Source organism: Aythya ferina (genome assembly GCF_964211825.1).
Source record: "Aythya ferina genome assembly, chromosome: 2".
In the NCBI taxonomy this organism is placed as follows: Eukaryota; Metazoa; Chordata; class Aves; order Anseriformes; family Anatidae; genus Aythya; species Aythya ferina.
Window position 1 is genome coordinate 53467660 of NC_140297.1, and position 16946 is coordinate 53484605.

At 39.2% G+C, this 16946-nt stretch overlaps 2 long non-coding RNA genes across 3 annotated transcripts; one reads left to right on the forward strand and one right to left on the reverse strand.

Moving 5' to 3' along the window:
- The first annotated feature begins 1550 nt into the window (after positions 1–1550).
- On the forward strand, positions 1551–9637 carry LOC311430825. Of its 2 annotated transcripts, XR_014689047.1 has the most exons (4): positions 1551–3251; positions 3672–3766; positions 7249–7459; positions 8142–9637. It is a non-coding gene; the product is annotated as an uncharacterized lncRNA (long non-coding RNA). The 2 variants fall into 2 exon arrangements; XR_014689048.1 differs by lacking the exon at positions 8142–9637 and having other exon boundaries at positions 7249–7782.
- LOC311430826 lies at positions 5828–15254 on the reverse strand. Its single transcript, XR_014689049.1, has 2 exons — positions 15223–15254; positions 5828–5893 (listed from the first exon to the last, which is right to left on the reverse strand). It is a non-coding gene; the product is annotated as an uncharacterized lncRNA (long non-coding RNA).
- Between the last annotated feature and the right edge of the window lie 1692 nt (positions 15255–16946).

The window sequence follows — 16946 nt, forward strand, 5'->3', positions numbered from 1 at the left end:
ATTTTTTTAACTTTCACCAAATATTCAGTCCTGTGATACAGTAGGAAGAATAGGGTAATGTAAGAAAAAAAAAGAAAAAAAAAAAAACACTCAGCATGACACTACATTTCCTATTATCAAGAAGAGTATATATTACACCCTCTTGACTAGCAAGTCCATAAAAAATGCATGCTAGAAGCTTACATCCAACTGTTCCAACTACATTCTGAAAACAATAAGGAAATGCTCTTTTAAACTAGTTTATTACTTTCACACCACCATATTACTAGGCGTAAGAATCCCAAGGCACAGATTTGTTATATTGTTATATACTGCATTTAGCAAAGCCAAGAAAATATCTTAGAGTAGCAGCAACGAAGGGTTTTTAAGAGCTTTGAAAATAGTAACAGTTATGAGTGAATCTACGTTTTGCTTACTATGACCAATGATTGGGCCTTGGGGGTTTGCTGTGTTTGTTTTTTTCCCCCCAAAGCCCAGTCAAAAATTGTGAGAACAAATAAGCCTGACATAGGGTCAAAGAGTAAGGAAAAGCTCCAACTATGACTGCATCCAAACATGCAGATATGCACATAGGACAATTATCAGCTTTTCTCAGTGTGAAGAAAAATAGCTCTGAAACTTTTCCCAGTTCGACGTGCCAATTCTGCTGTGATAAGCTATGAATTTGGGCTAGCTTACAGTATCATTATTTCTGACCTAATCACTCGTGGATTAGGGAGGAACCCCCCAAAGATTGCTTCATCACCAAGCATCTGAAAGTCAAGAGATACAGAAATCCAAATTAATTGATGAGAGCTCTCTGAGATAGATATGCTCTTGAGCTCAGTACAGTCATTTTTAAATCTTTAGATCAGGCTCCATAGGTGTGCCTGCTTGTTCTCCCCTCTCTAGATGTGGCTGTTGTGGGTCAAGAGCTCTGCACTTCTGTACAGGGCAAGGGCTCTTGCAGGTGCTTACTCACCTCCTGCTTAAGAGTGGATGAATCATTTCAGTCACATTAGGAAAAGTCTATAGTCTTTTACCTCAAATTTATTTAAACATCATGAAATCTGGGGAAAAAAAAAAAATCTTATTAAAGAAAGAACCCTTCCTATCCACAATTCACCTTCTTCTGAATCCACTTACTTCATTTGAGACCAGAGCAAAAGACGACAAAATGCCCAAACTGACAAAGGTAGATCATAAGGAAAGCTCAGTGATTTCACTGCTTGCCATTCATTTGTTAAAAAAAGCTTTGTCTCTGCATTTGCAAAGGGCACAAATCAATCTTTATGACACATTTGAAGAACATGAAATGTTTTTACCCAGCAATGCAGATAAAGGATTTTACCAAAAACTTGTTTTGTTTTGTTTTTTGGGGGTGGGGTCCTGGTTTTTAGTAATGACAAAAATAAGCGAAAGCTTAAACACAATTCCCTCCCAGAAAAAAAAAAAAAAAAAAAAAAAAAAAAAAAGTTTTCTTTAAATATTTTGTGTTTTGTTCATTAAAAAAAAAAAAAAAAAAAATTATAAATTGTGTAAAAACAAAATATCCCTGCATTTAGAAATGATCAGAGTTGAACGTTCAGATTTTTTGCTGACATGAACCGTTACAATTGAATAGTTTCCAAAAGAATACTGCATCAGTATATTTTCCAGCTGCTTCAAAGGGAGGCCTGATTACTTGCTCAAGGCTGTGGATGACATACTGTTGCCAAAAATTGGGATTCCCTGGCTATTTGCTCAAACCACTGGAATTCATCTCCTAATTTGATCACTAGCAATATTTCTGAATGAAGATAGAAGTAAAGAAAGTCTAGAGGCAAAGCTTGTTGGCACAAGAATGCAACTCTGTTAGAAATACTTACAAAAGTCAGGCAATTTGATGATATTTTACACAGATAAGTAAACAATGGCGAGGGAAAAACCACAAACATAACCAGGTTGAAGCACAAGCTTTTCCTGAATGTGTGTTCAAAACCTTTTAAAATGATGGTCAGTCTCAATTATAATTTCTTTATTGATAAAGGACCTCAAAAATGGGCTGATCTCTCAGCTCAACGCTTTCTTCCTACTTTTGGAAGATGGTAAGCAACACATCAGTGCAATAAGGGATATCCACAGTCTGTTTTTCAATGCATGGTTACAAACTAGTGCCCATTCCTTGGCATGAATATATGTTACAAACACTGTTTACAGAAAATGTGGTCTTCATAAACCAAATACTAGGTAATTACAATATGCAAGTTTAAGCATTATTCTTTCCTGATTTTCATCAATACTGGCCTTTTTCCATCAGTGAACTCTTTTATCAAGTAAATACATATACTCTTTTTCACATATTCTGTAAAGAGCATCCTTTCAGTAACCAAAGCACCATCATAATTCAGAATGTTTTTAATGTAAGAGAGAGTACAAAGATCTCCAGGCTTTATTTTTCTGCAAATGTCACCAGTTCCACTTACACTACTGCATCCTGAAACTGGTTTTCCTCTGACCTTATCAAGAACAGCAATTTTCCTGCCTAACAGCACCTGGGATCTTGCCAGAAGAAATCAGAATCTAAAGTAAAGCTCCGAGAGCAGTGGCAGAGTGTGAAAAGAGAAGCGTGTCCTCCAGCCTTCAGAGGCCTTCTGTCAGAAGGGAGCTTGCTCTCATGGGGCTGCTGTAGCTCAGCTGAGGGCCTGCGAAGGGCGCGTGGCAGTTGAAAGGCTTTCTTGTGTGCATGCATTGGTTTAGCTTAATAGAAGCTAAGCAAAGGGCAAACAAAGCAGCCCCGTAGTACCTTTCTGGGGAAGAAAACCTTGGTGCCCACTGGAACTTCGAAGAAGCAAGCTGGCTTGAGAGACCTTGAATCATGTCGTCTGCATAACACAGACCGTATGCAGCGCCTTGGTCTGATTCCGATGGTGGTAGCGGCGCTTGCCAGCAGTGTGCTAAGAATACAGGTTGGCAGAGAGACAGTGTCTGCGGAGGAGCCTCAAGGAATCCAGCCTTCCTAAACTCAGGGAACGGCGGTGTTAGGGAGAAGCAGGCGCTGTGTCCTCTATAGCATGTAAGATAGGGTTTATTTGAAATGCAGCTGCACTGTATTAACAGTATTTTGTTTCAGGAAGACTGCTTGGCTCCTAGACGCCACTGCAGAGAGGACAGAATAGCAAGGTTTGGGCACAATGGAGCTCAGCTCCATACCCAGGGACCGCAGCCAAGGCCCAGACTGCGAGCAGAAGATCTGCGTGAATCACCCTGAGAGGACTGCTGGAGGCTGAGAGGTTTGCTTTAAAGGGGTCGGGAGTGCAGGCTGCTCAGTGGCAGTGAAAGTGCTATTGCTTGCAAATTTGAAAAGATTTACATGGATTCCTGACATTTACTGTGGTATTTAATGTGCTTACGAGGATGGCATGATTGTTCAGAGTTTTAAAACTGAAAGCAAATTTTCCAGGTCTTTACTGCCTGAGAATGAGGGTAGCTATTCCCCATTTGGTGGCTCCCAAAGACAAACATGCCAACCAGAGAACAAATTGTTTTTCAGTGGGATGTTATTAAATCTAGGCAGGGTTACCTGCAAAGGCTCAAGTTCTGCCAGTCGCCCTGGTAAAAGATTTAATGATACTAACTTGCTTTTAATTCCTGTATCAGCAACCATGTCAAAAATAAAAAAAAAAAAAACTGTTTTCCTTCATTGTTCACAGACCCTGCTATTTAGAAGATCACTCATCTTTGGAAGAACATTTGGCAACTCCAGAGAGCTATTCACAAAGTCTTGGTTGAGCAGAGCAAGTTGCAGGTAAACCCTACAACCAGTACTTTGCTCTACTAGGCACTGACTTGCTCCAAAATCTGTCCTATGGCATTGCACTCCAACACTTGCTTGTGTATAGCGGTAGGATAATTCTGCTCTTCAGTGTGATATGCAGGAACGATGGGATGTGTAGGTACATGTTAATGTTTGTGATGAGCTTTGGGTCCCCTTCTAATAATGACTTTGTGTGGAGGGGAAAAGGAAATGTCAAAGTGATGCTCAAGTTATTCCCCAGAGTCTAAGAATCACAGAATTGTCTAGGTTGGAAGAGACCTCAAGATCATCGAGTCCAACCTCTGACCTAACACTAACAAGTCCTCCACTAAACCATATCGCTAAGTTCAACATCTAAATGTCTTTTAAAGACCTCCAGGGATGGTGACTCCACCACTTCCCTGGGCAGCCCATTCCAATGCCTCACATCCCTCTCAGTAAGAAAAATTGTGCACTGAAACTTCTCACGGTGTTCTCATTCCTGAGAAGTAGTAGGAAGCACCCCACCTTGGGATCTTCTGAGAAATGATAAGGAGTAAGATCACTCAAAGGGCAGCCTGTGGGGGAACCATGCCAACTATGGAATCGGAGGACTGCAATCCATTTAAACTCAGGCATCTCTAGTTTGTAGACTTCACAGCAGCTTGTCTAGTTTTACAGGTTCATCCTGCTGCTGTAGGAGGTTCTGAAAATTCAGTCTCTCCATCATTGTCCTATTTCATATTTATAACTGACTGAACTGTTTTTCTTTCTAAAACTGAGATTCCCCCTCTCTCTCAAGCACCATGGGAACATAAACCTGGGTAGCCTCCTGGAGGGGAAATTCTCCAAAGTCACAAGGTGGTGCAAAGCCACTGGCAAAGATCTTCTTAACCTAGAGGCTGGAAAGCAGGACATTTAAAAGGCAGAGTTATTTCAACTATCAAAGGTGATGCATTGAAAAAAAAACAGACAGACAGTGGCTCCTCCATTATTTCTCAAATACACTATCTCACTTCTTTTCAGATAAGTGCACCTGCACTCATTTCTCATAAACTCTTTTTTATTAAAAAAAAAAAAAAAAAAAAAAAGGCCATCTCTATTTACACCAGAATGTGAAATAATAAATTGCCCAGTTTCCTGCTGGGTGAAAATGAGGAGTTCATCACACAGGGAAGCTGAAATTTCTTATTGCAATAGAAAAATTTATTTAATCACAAGAAGTGTGACATTAGAATATATGTAAAATTTTTCATAAGTTTATGCTTTTGTTAATTGCTCCTGTTAGGGGAATGTAATGTCAAGGATTTCCAAAACAAAATATTTTCTTTTAAAATACACAGTCGAAGCTTTCAGGTACCTGAAAAGTTCACGTAAATACTTTCTTTAGAAACAATTAATCTGCACCGTGAATATTTCTTCTCACTGATAAATGCATTTCCTTATGCCAGACACACATAACTTTCCCTGCCAAAAGTTCTATTTCTCTGTGTCTCATTTGGCATTTTATCAGATTGGGTTGTAAGACATCTGACATGAACCTATTAGTTTCCTTATTTAAAATATTTAGTATATGCTGTATTATGAGTTCTATTTCACCAATAATAAATGGTAATCATTCAGGTGTCTTCCATAAAATGTTCATTCTAATATACTTTCTGCAATTTCTAATATATTTTTATGCATTTTATACTATCTACCTCTTTATTTCTTTTGCTCTACTATTTTCTTATTCTGTGACTCTACTTTCATGCCCTCTAAAACTGCTGTTGCTGCTCTTTTTTCTGTTGGTCTGGACATAGCAGCATAGGTCAGGCAGCATGGAAGCTATCAAAAATTTGCTGCCTGATTAGGGTTTTGTTGTTGTTGAAAAATAATTATTGACTACCTCTGTTCCCTCTTTCACTTTCTTTCCATCCTTCAATCTGCCTGTGATTTTCCCCCTCTCAGGCTTCAAGCTGAGACTACGCTCTCTAACATTTTCTAGTTCATTGGAGGTCATTAGCAAAGAGCTTCAGAGAGGCTAGACAGCATGTTTGCTCTTTTCATGTTGTTGTATTTCAATTTTTGATGGGACAGAATGTATTAAGATCTTCTCCAGTACTCTTCATTTCACATAAGCTCTTTGCTCCTTATGATCTAGGGAAAAAAAAAAAAAAGTACACACATACTGTTTCTTGCTTTCACAGCTGAGAAACAGCAGAGCCACAATTTCAAAGGTAAGGAACATGCTACTCTATACAGACACGGGCATATGTCTTTACATCACTGATACACAGACCCAAATTGAATTCACGTATGTGACCAGGTGCTTTATTATTTATGTATGGAATTAAATTATAAGCTGTATGTATAATAAAATACATGTGCAATTGTAATGCAGAAAGCCTTGAAAATCTGCCCCATTGTGCATTTTTATAGCTTATTTTCCAAAGTCACCAAGTTCTTATTACAAGCCTGTTTTAGACCCTGCCAAATTCTAGAGACTGTTTGTCAGACCATTCAAGCCTGCCAAATGTGCCTCCTCCAGCTAGCTCTCTGGAATACAAAGCCACCTAAATCTAATAGGTCCTACCCAGAATGAGATTTTGAGCTATTCAAATCAACTGCTACCAGCACATTTTCTTCACAGAGAATGGTATTCCTCCGAAGGGATTCCACGTTCTGAATAATAGGCAGGGAAAGCCTTGATAAGCTCAGGAAGTGAAAAGATACACTGTTAAAACAGTAGTTTAAGAGACTACTAACAAGTAAACAGGAGTTTTCAGAGTGACCTATTTTCTGTGGAAGAAACAACGAAAAACTCGGAGATAAATTGGAGGAGGAGGCAGCAGCAAAGGACTCCTGGGGATTCTAGAGGAAAGGTTCATTTGAGAAAACGAGGAAAGTACAGCAGCAGGCAAAAAAATTAAAAAAATCATTCATTCACTCTTTCAATAGCATTAAGAGAATTTGCATATCCATTCCTGTTTCAGAGGCTTTGAGATTTTGTTTTTCTCCAGCTGTTTTTCTTATCATTGTGGCATGCTTTCTCTTCACACACACAGCCACTTAGCTCTCCGACATTCTCTTTAACAGACTGCTGGCATCTTTCAGCTGCTCTCAGGCCTTCCCTTTTAAATCTCCCAGCTGCCTCTCTTACCCCTCACATTACTGGCCTACTCATCTCGTGTATTATTTTTTTTTTAAATCATTTCCAGCTGCCACATTTGGTGCTCTAGATATTTTTCATTCTCTCTCTGCCCTAGAATACATCACTTTGGAGTGGTTTTTGGGGCTAATGGGTTGACAGCAGATTTCAAAAGCCTCTTTTTGCCCTAATAGGAATTTCATCCGAATCCTCTAAAGATTTGCACCAAACTGATCATTTCTTTTGGCTATTGGTGAATGCTGGGAAGGCGACAGGAGGAGGGCATGCTGCTAAATCCTCAAGGTGGCAAAAATACAACGATCAATGATCAGATAATCAAATCCCACCTCTTTTTCTTTCACAGATCTCACGTATCTTGCTCTCTGTCCTCTAAATATTGCCCAAGCTCCTACAGTGTGTGCAAAAGTTCTGAAATTTAGAAGAAATTTCAATTTATGGTTTAGAATCACTTGCTCAACACTGTCCTGATCATTACACTGCTTTTGTAGACTGCAGTCTCTGGAACTGACATGGAAAAGGCTTTATGTATGTTTAAGAACCATACTTCAGCACATGTGAGTCCTTTGACTTTCATGGTCAAGAAACAAACTGTAGACACCGTGTAAATGACTGTTTAGACACTCACTTGGTGGTTATTCTCATGCACTGTTTTGCCCTTTAAGAAATGTGTAACACTTTCATTTTATCTTGGCTTTGCAGAAGTTTATACCAAACCTGTATGGCTATAGGTAATTCTAATTGTCATCTAATTAAATTTACTCAAAATTAAATTCAAAGCTATTAGACTTCTTTCCTTCTTAACTTTGGCAAAAGTCAAATGAAAATCTGGCCAGGGGGAGGTGCTTAAATGTTATAGGATCTCAACTGGGTCTTCTACAAGCTCCCCTTCAACAACATCATTTGAATAAACATGCTTGAAGGCTCAGGGAAGGATAGTGGGGCGGGGGGGGGGGGGAGTAAAGACCCTTTTTATAAAATCCAGATAGAAGCTGATTTACCCACTGGAGTGGACTGGGTGAAGCACTTTCTCAGCAACAAGTGCCCACTGTCCACAGTTGAGCAAAGACAAAATGTGTCAGCATCCAGCACTTACTTTGAAATAGGTCACAAACTCAGAAAAATCTCATTTATAAGCAGTCTGCAAAAAGGAGCACCTGTTAGAAACTGCCTAAGGAAGGAACCCTCTTCTGCCACTGTGGCTCCTCTCCTCATCCTCTTTTCCTTTCCTCCCTTAAGCTCCTGGCACAGGGAGAGGAAAAAAAGGACTCCTGGATCTGCTTGCTCTAGAATGAAAAAGGAACTGTGTGTTGAGGTTTTGGAAAACATCAAGAGGAGCTTGCACTTTAAGAACTGATTTGGTCACTACAGTGGTCAGGATAGAAGCAAGCATGAAATTGGCAAGATAAAGAAGAAGAGAGGCTGGAAGAAACGTTTTAAAGACAGTTGCAGACATTTTCACACTGCTTAAAAACTGTTCCCCTGCCACAGTGGCCATCTCCACTGTACAGGGAAATCGTTTAAAGTTCTTCAGATACCTTCAAAGAACTTTGGATCTGGTCTTGTGGTCTTGCCTTCAGATTAGATTATTTTAATAAAATGCATTAACAAACATTTTCCAACAAGCATGAGTGTGGATGAAGTCAGGACAGCTTTGGGCTCTTCAGAACACAGATGATTGTTACCCAAGGTCCTCCCCAGCTTGGTTTCTGGTGCTTCAAAAAAGCTTTTCAAATGCTCTTGAAAGAATCTGCAAGTTGGCTCATGAAATAAAGGAAAATCAAATTCCACAATTAACTAAGCAGTCATCTAGCACATGCAGCTCTCCATACTTGCCAAGCACTATCAATACTCTAAAAAAGAACCCTCTTAATAAGAAATGTTGTTATATGGATTAGGCTAAGCTGGGGTTGCCTAGCTCCAAAGAAACCAAATATGGTGACTGTGACACAGCACTCTACCTTCCACATGAGATCACCAGATATCTTTGATAGTGAGGAATGAGAATGGGATTATATATTCAGCATGCAAAATACAGAATCACTTTCTACATCTAGGGTTGCATCAAGTTAAATGGCAAGAATGTGATCAAATAGTTTCCCTCTTTAAAATAAAACAAGCAAAAAAAAAAATCTCCCTCTTATTGTCACATTCCTGTAGTCATCAGACAAGTGCTGTCTGATGATGACAAACACTGCAGTCCTATATGGTATTTGACGAGTACTGAACACTGTAGTCTGGTACAAAGCAGGAATTGTGTCTAACAGAAAATGCAAAGTCATTTCCCCAGGCCTGACTTTATTCTAGGAAAATTATCTTGCTCCCTGGCCAAGAGATGTGTAGATCCTCTGAGTTACTGGTGGAAGGAGCTTCTTTTGGCTGCTTGTAAAAGGGGGCAAGTGGAGGCTAAGTATCTTAGCTCAGCTAAGATAAAGCTTGCATCTGGGGATTCTTCATCTAGTTCCTGCTCCACGCTGGTGAGGCCTCACCTCATGTACTGGGTAAAGTTTCATGTGTCACAACATAAGAGGAACATAAAACTATTAGAGAGCATCCAAAGGAGGACTACAAAGATGAAGGGTCTGGAGGGGAAAATATATGAGGAGCGGCTGAGGTCCCTTGGTTTGTTCAGCCCAGAGCAGGCTGAGGGGAGGCCTCATGGCGGCCTGCAGCTCCCTCACGAGGGGAGCGGAGGGGCAGGCGCTGAGCTCTGCTCTCTGGGGACAGCGACAGGACCCGAGGGAACGGCATGGAGCTGGGACAGGGGAGGGTCAGGGAAAGGTGCTGCACCCAGAGGGTGGTCAGGCACTGGGACAGGCTCCCCAGGGAAGCGGTCACAGCACTGAGCCTGACAGAGTTCAAGAAGTGTTTGGACAGTGCTCTCAGACACATGGGCTGATTTTGGGGTGGTCCTCTGGGGACCCAGGAGTTCGTGATCCGTGTGGGTCCCTTCCAACTCAGGATATTCTGTGATTCTAGCTCTGTTTTATTATATATATGTTTTCCACTGTTTATTTGTTTGCTTGTTTTTGAATAGAAATATAAGACAGGGATTGCCAGATTTTGCATCTCTGGTTAAAATTGAACTAAGTCCTGAAGATAGTTCATAGAGACTATCATAAAAGGAATACAGCAACACGATAAATTACAGATGTATTTTATCAGCAGCAATAGTACTCTGTTGCTAATTCACAGAACAATCTCTAGCAGCCTGAAAGATATAAATTTAGATTATGATATCAGAGATTGTCAGTAAGGAATATTAGTAAGAATAGCCTGCATTTAAATAGACCATTTGAAACCACTGGAGGAAAATGTTCAAGATATATTTTAACTACTTGCCATTTCAGAAGGATCAAGATGGATTTACTTTGTGAAAATTTGTAATTGAAATTATCAAAATATGTCTATTGTAAAGAGTGGCATCTCCTGTAAATAGTTCATTAAAGAAGGAAAAATTGTCTAAGCAGATATGAAAATGGAAGGAATATCTTCCACCACATTTCTTCTTGTTTGAAATGATGTTTTCTCTGAAAAAAAAAAAAAAAATTCCTTACAGAAAAATTGCATAAGTATGTAGTCCATTTAAATGCTCATTTACAAGGGTGAATGAAGTGCACAAGGTCTTCTAAGGGCTAGGAGGGAAGGACTATTATTTTTGTTAGATTAATTTTCAATACTCATCTTCCAATAAATCTAGTGTCAGCATCTAGTTAAATGAGCTGACACTGCGTAGATGCTGTACAATGTTTATATTACATGTGGTACATATTTCCCTGTTGCTTTTGCAAATGAACATTTGTAACTCTAAAAGTCACACACTGTAAGTGAAGAACAGATGTCACAGACTTGAATCCCTATCACTGAACACTAAGGTATGAGAGAATGGGAGGAATTAACCAAATATAGTAAACAATTTCACATAATTGCATATTGAATTTTATCTCACATATTTGTGGAATACCAAACATGTATGTAACACATTCATTTTATGCTTAAAACACAAGTATTTTTTGCATATTGGGTATCTTCTTTTAATCAACAAACTATTTTAGTGTTGAGACAAAGTTGTCTGTTTTCACTTGTACACACTTCAATGAACACAGCTGTCTAAAAGCCTTTTCTACATAGACTTTCCTACAACATTTCTCCTGTGTTATAGAATCATAGACTCATCCAGGTTGGAAAAGACCTTCAAAATCACCACGTCCAATCATCATCCTGACCTACCAATTCCTATTGCTAAATCACGTCCTTTAGTGCCATGTCTACATGCCTCTCAAATACCTCCAGGGATGGGGACTCCACCACTTCCCTGGCCAGCCCATCCCAATGCCTGAACACCCTCTCCATGAAGGTGTTGCATGGTATATCAGTTCTTTATGAGGACTTTTGCTCGCTGCAGCGTGAATAAATGTGCATGCATCTGCATGTGGATTAAAAAGCCAGACAACGCATGGAATGTAAAAGATGCACTCACCATGGAACAAACACAGGTGTGGTACCACACAGCTGCAAACCCAAACACCTCAGAGGACTGTGTAGAGGAAGGGACTTTCAAATAAGTTTAGTATCAGTGGGTCATAGTTTATTCTTTTGTGGCTTTCACTGAGTTTGTCCAATGACATTGTGTGGTGGGTGCTCTCGTAAAAAAAAAAAAAAAAAAAAAAAAAAAAAAAGCTAGAAAAATACAGGTATTAGTTCATGTTTTAAGAGAAGTGCAGATTATATAAGTGCTTTCAAAATACTTGAGCGATGAGCTGGAATTATTGCAGTTTTAATGGTCATTTTTACCTAGTTAAGACAGTGGACCAATACTGAATGTCTATTAAATGACTGTTATTCGGACAAAATAAGGCAGCAGGCTTTTTATAAGTCAGTAGTCATAGCAAAGGCAGGTTATTTACAAAGTTGTGGAAAATGTTTTAAAAGTTGTTGCATATAAACAAAATGATTGTTAGAAAGTTTTAGTTCTTCCTGTACCAGAGTTTTACAGCCTCAGAATCAAGGATCATGCTGTAAAGTCCAACATTGCCTCCATTATTCAAATGTAGCACTTGTGTAAATACGAGCATTAGGCTATGCATCGTTTCTAGTCTCCTTCCTCTTTTTAGGACAGCACCCCAAGTGTCCTGTCAGTACGTACAACCCATAGAGACGACCAAATGTTTGCTGCTACAACATACCCATGGAGCTGGTAACGGGCAATCCCACTTTATCCCACACACCACCAGCCAAAATAGCCAGTAGTGCTGCCAGACTCAAAATACCTCACTGTGTCCTTTTGATAATACCAAAGGACAGGAGGCTCACAGATTCAGATCCATCACTCTTCTGAAACAGATGCAACTTGATGGGAAAAGTATCATAAAACAAGTGAAGAGCCAGTTGTATCATAAAACTTGATTTGAGGCAGTTGAGCCAGCTGTATCATAAAACAACCAAAGAGCCAACTGGCACGTATTCCACTGCTTTTTCACCATTGATGTGAGCTTTACTCACTACCTGTATAGCTACTGATACGCAGGTTAGATAACAAGTTATTTCATAAAGCACGTAACACCTTCTAAATACAGACATTTGTGCTGAGCTGTAGCACTGCAAAGCTATCTGAATGCAGAACCCGCAGCATGACAGGTATGACTGAGGCTCTCAAGTGCAAGTTATTCTTATAAAGCCCAATGCAAAGTTCAACAACTGAGCTTTTGATCCACAGCATTTGGTCTGTGACTCACGCAGGAATTTGGCACGTTCCGACTTTGCTGTAAGTATCTTGACGGAGGCTTCCTATGTGGTTAATAAAAAATTAATAGAATAACATCTTGCACTCAGATCAGTCCGTGGCTCACTGATGCCTACCAGCACAACGTCAGAGCCCCTGCTTCCCAACGGCACATCTGTGGCCAGCATCTGAATTGTGTCTACTGGGGAGGCTTTGTGGGCATGACTGGACAATGACCTGGCAATATACATTACAGAAGCTGCTGTTGACTGGCATATATGTTTGCTACAGTCACATAAATAAAGTTTTAAATCATTAACAGCGTGCACATTTCTAGTTGGAGATTATATTTCAAATCATTCAAACAATTGCATGAATGCTGTGACAGACATGTAGCAGCTATAAATCAGCAGATCTCTGCAGCTTTCTGTACAGGTCTGGTGACCTAGAAGAACTGAGAATCTGACCTGAAACATTTAATAGGTAAAAATAATTGTTACAGATAAGAGCCTACTTCTAAAATATTAAGAGAAATATTTATATCACGGTCCCCAAAAATATATTAGCTGATTAATACTACACAAAGACATAATCCTTGCCCTAAACAGGTAACAACCTCATCTGAAGATAAGGAAAGTAGGGAAAAATATGATACCAGAGAAGTTGAATACAATACTATCTTCAAATTCTGCAGTGTTTTCAATATTAACAATGATTTATCTCACAAACAGAAGAGGATGGGAAGAACACATTTGTTCTGGACCATATTTAATTTTTAGTTAAAATCAAAAAGCCCCAAGCCACTGTCAAAGCAAAACTGCCACCCAAAGCCATCCTCAGCTGAGAAAACAATCTGTGATTGTATTTAAAATACTTAGCGGTGGCCTGTCCAGATTTTGTACCCAAAAAAAAAAAAAATATGTCCCCTTGATAAAGAGGAAATAAAAAACATGCTAAAAAATCTTTGGCACAGGAAACAATTATGTAGCAATAATGAGGTGGCAGTAATGAGGCTGTTTTTTGATCCCAAGCTAATTCAAACAGTTAGAAGATGTACCAATACATACCAATGTATCAAATAAGTCCCACTCCCCTTTCAAATTTGAGGGGAAAAAATAAAAAATAATTAAAAAAAAATGGGAGAGTGAGATTTTCCAGAATCAAGTCCTATGAATTAATTTAAGAAATCTTCATTAAAATTGTAAAAATTTGGAGATAATGTAGAGGGAGCCACAGGATGATTTGTAAGCACTTTCAATTCTACATTTACTTCCATTGTATTGAAATCACTCTTATTTAGTCCGAAGCTCCATTCAACAAACAATTTGTGCCTGAAATAACAAAAAGTAGCTTGTCCAAGTTTCCTAACAGATCCATGGATAAGACCACAAAGCACTAGTCTACAGGGAAAAGCAGTCGACTTGGCAAGTCTGCATGTGGCATGCTGACCTTTTTTTCAGAAAAGGTCACCACAGAGTCAGGTTCCTGAACTTCCCAGGGATTCTGCAGCTCTAAAGCTAGGGGTGGTTCAGACTATAGCATCATGACAGCCTGAAGCAAAATGAATAAAACAGTTTTTTAGTTCCCACAAAACCTTTTCAGGAGTCTAGGAGCAATCAGGAATGGTATCACTCCAGTTCCTGGTGGTCAGCAACTGTGAGCATTGCTGAAAGCCTCAGCAAGAGCACATAAAAGCAGCTGCACTTGGGTGAAAAGCTGCACGTTTTGGGGTTTATGGGAGGAGGTCTGACTGTCCGTTGTCTGCTCTGAGCATAACGAAGAGTGTGCAGCTTACAGAGCTATCAAGCAGCGCTCTTTGCCACAATCAATGCACTTAGAAAGAAAAAAAAAAAAAGATTTTTTTAACAAGTATTTTTAGAGGAATAAAAGCACACTTTACACCTCCAACTGCAGGAAGCAAGTTCTAAGCCATGACAGGTTATAATAAATTGATTTGCTAAACGTGCAAATAGAAACCCTTGAGTTCCACAGCACTTTAAGCAATGGAATGACAGACTGAAACAGGTTTAACCCTGATACTAGGGTACATCTTAAATTATGTGTGCAAAGTCTTTCGGTTTTTCAGGGTGTGGCTCACATACAGAATGGTCAAACCAGTTTTTAAAGAGGAAAAACTCAGAGCAATGATTTTAAAGAATCACAGAATAACTCAGATACAGAGCTGTAGATGATATAAATCATATCACTATTATTAATTTCAAAGGAGCTACAGCTGCTACACTGTTGAACTTTTGGATGATTCTTTCAGATGAAAGTATGTTAAATTTTGTAAAACATGCTTTTATCAGTTTTATATATTTTTAGCTATAGCTCCCTGTTTTCATGTTTTTAGGTTACATCAGGAAAAAATAGATTTAAATAAGGCAGAAGCAACTGCATGGAAGGACTCCCTCGCTGAAGTTAAGAAACCAAGAAAAAGTAGGAGGGTTGGTCTAGACGATCTCCACAGGTCCCTTCCAACGTGACCAATTCTGTGAGTCAGTGATAGATATTTATACATACATTATATATCACATGATATATGAAAATTTTATATTGCGTATCATGTAAATAAAGGAAAGTTAAAGAAAAACTAACCTGATTATTTGCTTTAAATGGATGTCCAAACTAAAAAAAAAAAAAAAAAAGCATTAGCAAAGAAAAACAGTAAAAGATATCTAAAATAGATTTTAATGACACATTGCAATTCAATGTGTGCAACAGAGATGAGACCCTTAGTACTGGAATCCTTATACAAACTAGATCACTCATATGTGAAGCATCATATACATGTCATATACATGACACACCAGTTGCAATACAATACGGGTTCACTTGTTCTTATCATTTCACATGTAATCCCACCTCTCCAGCTAGTCTGAAGTCTATGAATGCTGCATAAGGGGAGCTAGAAGCGCACCCCTAGCACCCAAAAACGCTTTTTTAAAAAAGAGGGAATGTGATTGCTTTTTAACCAAGTATTAACACCAGGCAGAACTTTCTGCTGCCGTACAGAAACTGAGTAATCGTGCCCTGTGCAGGTGGAGCGTGGGAGGTGAAATGCACAGGCAGTGAATGAGGTGGCAGGGCAAGACACACACCCACCCACACAGCAGCTGCACCAGTCAATAGCCCCAATATCGGAAGGAGACGAGCTTTCTTCAGAGGTGAGCTGATTCAGCTGCACAAAGGCTTTAGGTGGTTCTTGCTGACATTTTTGCTAATTATTTGCTGAATTACAGCTATCTCCTATCAAATAAGGGTAGCAGCTCAGCTGACTTCAGCTGGAACAGGAGTAGGCCCATAAGGACAGCCACCTGCTCTTTCAAATCAATGGCTAAACTTGTGTTGGCTTCAATCATCCTGGAACAAACAGACCTTTAAACCTGGAGCTCTCCCTTAAACAAAAAACGGACTAAAATCAGCAGGTGTTTTGCTCAGAAAGGTTCCTGTATAAATTTCCAATTTCTAAAAACAACCCCATGACAGATAAAACTGCACTGGCAATCTTCTACTTGGTGTCTACACTGAGATGCGTTCTTGTAAGAGGAAGAGACTTGAACATCTGTGATGACCTGAACCTTCATTCGTTATCCTCTTCCTGGTCAATATTAGGTAACGTGAATATGTAGATATGTACTTTAACTCACACGTGAAGCTAATTGTTCTCATGCTCTTAGTTTTTGGCATTCAGCCAACAGTCAGATACGCATGGTAACTGTAAATCTAAGTTTTGTTTGTATTCCTTACAAAATTAATATTTGCATATCTGAAAGTGAAGAAATTAAATAGGTAGTGATTGATGTCCTAGAACCCATATCCAAAATGTCAACAGGAGAGTGAAAAATAAAGTAACTAGTGAAAGCAAACAAATAATAGGCCCTTCTGTTCTGCTTTTATTAATTGAATGGTTAATGACCACTCAAGACATGCAACCTTTTGGCCGGGGAAATGTATCGCAATAAAAATCAGGACACCCACTCCACAAACCAACCTTGAACAAACCCCCTATGTGGAGCATCAGGTTCTCTACCAAATTTGTTCAATAACACTGAAAACAAAAGATTTAAGGAAGATCTGCTAGCGAGGATTCCTGGGAAAGCTATACTACAGAAATATTTCAACTTTTGAAAAGTTATGACATTAACACTGGTGAACCATTATAGATATTGATGGATGACTTGGGAAGAAGGAATTATATGCGTTGCTCACCAGAACTGATAATGGAGATCAGCCTATGGTTCCAAGAATGTTAATGTGAGAGCCCTCTTCTCTTTTGTTTCCCTAAAAGATTTCACTCTATTGTTTCTCCAGTGCATTTT